At 27.7% G+C, this 3,523-nt stretch overlaps 1 protein-coding gene across 13 annotated transcripts in view; it reads left to right on the top strand.

The window, feature by feature from the left end:
• The window catches only part of LOC124952748 (guanine nucleotide-binding protein G(q) subunit alpha), a 23,041-nt gene that overhangs the window by 9,117 nt on the left and 10,401 nt on the right, over positions 1-3,523 (top strand). The window lies entirely within an intron of this gene.

Genomic DNA, 3,523 nt, shown 5'->3' with positions numbered 1-3,523 from the left:
ACGACAGTATTATTCAGAAAAGGAACAAAAAAGAAAAAAAGGTATTTTTTTTATATTGCGAAAGAGAAAAAAAAGAAGAACTATGCGAAAAAAATAATCTACACTAGCTTGAACAATTTATTAATTTCTTTCTTTTAGTCGGACAAATAATTTTGTCGATTATACGTGCAGAATAATGTTGTAAAAAAAAAAAAAAAAAAAAAAAAAAAAAAAAAAAAAAAAAAAAAGATTTGTTGGAAAATGACGGTACTTAAGTGAACAATTTTTTGTTGGTTTCTATCTTGTATTTTTTGAATTTTTTTTTTCTTTTTTTTATTTCTTTTATTTTTATTCTGCGAATATCACTCAATCGAGAAGTATCACGTGACTTATAATATCGAAAGAATTGGCCGTTAATCGTTTACTTATCAAAATGGCGTAGATCTTGTGCGAATTTTGAAATCTTTTTAAAATCTCGAATTCACGATCGGTACTACTCACGTTAACGTGTAGCGTGGTTCGAAGCTATATAAAACGAAGGAACTAGTTATGTTTTGTACGGGTAATGTGTCGAGAGAGACGAGAATATACGTGATGTGTCTATCTGCTGTGTGCACGTATACACGTGTGTATGTGTGTGTATATGTGTGTGTGTGTGTGTGTATGTACGCGTACGTTTACGTGTATATATGAGATATATTAATCCGATTTTACCGACCACGCGATGGAGAGAGAGAGAGAGAGAGAGAGAGAGAGAGAGAGAGAGAGAGAGAGAGAGAGAGAGAGAGAGAGAGAGAGAAATTAAGAAGACCCATGAGATTTCCTTACGGGTATCATTTCAATTGCATTTGAAATTATAATAGAATATTAGAATAGTGTGCTTGATTTTCATCTTTGTTTTTTGTAAAGAAAAAAAAAAAAGAATTAAAAAAAAAAAAAATAGAAAAGAAAAAAGATATCAGGAAAAATTTGCTAACTTTTTAAATTATTATTATTCTTTTTTGTTATTATTAAAAAAAAAAGGAGAGGATTCTAACGTGAAGATTTGTTTCCAAGAAATTCTAATTCCAAACATGTTCTTCGTTCGTGCTTTGAGAGCATCAGCTATATAAGTTAATGATGCACGTACATATGTATGTATGTATATGATTCACTTAGTAATAATGTATATATGTATATGTACTTGATCGGAGCAACGATAATTATACGACTAGCTTTTAATTTGATATGTCGCTCTCTTTGAGCTCGAGCGCCATGATATTATCTAAAGTGTGGTTGTGACAATTTTCTGTGACAACTTTTCCTTTTTTTTTTTTTTTTTTTTTTTCAATGAAATTGAATTCATTCGATTGCATAATATTTATTATAATATATCCATATGTATATACATTTAATACAATTTTATATTAATTGCAGGAAGAAAAAATTAATAATTAAATAAAAAATTTAATGAATTAAAACAAAATTTATATATAGCTATACATATATAATATATATATATATATATAAAATTATTTATATATCAATTTTTATAAATAAGTTATTTGAAAAAAGAAAGATAATTATCATTTTTTACTTGTAATTTTTTTTTATCTTTTTTTTTTTTCGTCGCATACTTTTATCAAACATTTTTCTTTCTATTTTTTGTTTTTTTTCTTTCCTTTTTTCTCTCCCTCTTAATCTATAAACATTTTTTTGGCTCACCCTGTAGAAAGACGCGTTCGTCACGTTGGTCGCGTGTTTACCGAGAACATCACACTCCTTTCCCCCTACCCCTGACCCCCTTTTCTTGGAGTAAAATTTTATACGCTATTACTATAAATACCAGTGATTAACAAAAGTAACTCACATCGGTTACTTTATTTTCATTCATTCGAAGTAGAAGCCACGCGTGCCAACAAATTTTCTAAGAAATCTAATCCTGATCTTACATATTTATATATGTTTATATACGTGTGTGTCTGCCAAGGGTGGGACCAAAAGTTTTTTGTATAGGTGAACTTTTTAAAATCGATTACTCTTTTTCGACAGACCTTATCAGATCGATCTTTTTGTTTTCCTTTTTCTTTTTTTTGTTTTTTTTTTTTTTTTTCCATATAATTACAAAACCACAAATTCTATTATAACAACAATTTACAATTCCTATAGAGTTTGAATTTTAAAAATTCTTAGATTTATTGAAAATCATTTAGGGATCTAGGAATCTTTAATGTATTTCGTTTATGTTCTCTTTCTTTTTCTTTTCTTTATTATTATTATTATTATTATTATTATTATTATTGTTTTTGTTAAATCTTTTTTTCTTAAATCTTTTTTCCCCACTTTCAACATGGCTACCGGCATATATCAGGTCCGCCATTGTGTTGAACTTCAAAGAGAAGGAAGGACTTTTTAGAAAAGTCATTTTCTTCGAGTATCGTCAGCCCTTCTTAATGCGATGACTATTGTAATTGAGGTCACCATCTTCACCCCCTGCCCTTCACCCTACACCCTTCACCCTTCATTATGACTGACGATGGCTGCTACTCAATTTTGCACTTGACATTATTTCGAACGTTTATAAGATTCGCATTTCCGTCGGTAAAACAGAACGACGTTGTTACGAGGACATTAATATTTATATATATATATATATATATATATATATATATATTTATTTATTTATTTATTTATATTTACTTTTATTACTTTTATTATTTGTTTAAGAAAATAAAAATAAAAATAAAAAGGAAAAAGAAAAATTAAAAATTTACGTCGGTAAAACAGAACGAGGAAATTGGCAAATTCATTTTTTATATCTAACAAAATTAATTATCTATTAATAAAGATAGAAACTGTGGGATTAATTTTTTATATTTTATTACTTTATTATTTATTATCAAAAAAAGAAATGTATGAAATAATTTTATTATTATTATTATCATTGGATTTATATCAAATTTATATTATGGTAAAAAAGAAATTCTATTTTAATCGAAGATATTGCATATAAAAGGAATACTTTTATGATGACTAAATACAATATAATAAGATTTTTCAATGATTTAGAAACGATTTTGTAAGATATATTTAATTGTACCAGTACGCACACGTATAATAAGCGTTAAAGACATATATGTATATTCTATGTAACTAGATGATCGTCGATAATAATCCATTCTCTTAGTCCAATGAACAGAGAAAAAGATTATAGGTACTAGCGTTTGTGTGTGTGTATATGTGTGTTTGTTTGTTTGTGCGTGCATGTATGCGTATCTATGTTACAGGTCCATTAGCGACGCTTTATAGTGCGTATGAATGGGAGTCATAAATTCATCTATTAATTAAGATCAATCGGTTGCAAGTGTACTTGCGAGATAAGATAAGATAAAAAAGGAAAAAAAAAGAGGAAAAAAAGAAGGGGGTAAAAAAATCGACGGCAATTAAGAGGTACCAAAAAAGAAAAAAAAAGAAAGATTATAATACTGACAAAGAAAAAAAAAAAAAAAAAAAAAAAAAGAAAGAAAACAGTTCGACGATAATTAAGATGACGGCGGCGGCGGGG

Source organism: Vespa velutina, chromosome 11, assembly GCF_912470025.1.
Source record: "Vespa velutina chromosome 11, iVesVel2.1, whole genome shotgun sequence".
NCBI lineage: Eukaryota > Metazoa > Arthropoda > Insecta > Hymenoptera > Vespidae > Vespa > Vespa velutina.
This window is presented reverse-complemented; position numbering and strand designations above follow the sequence as displayed.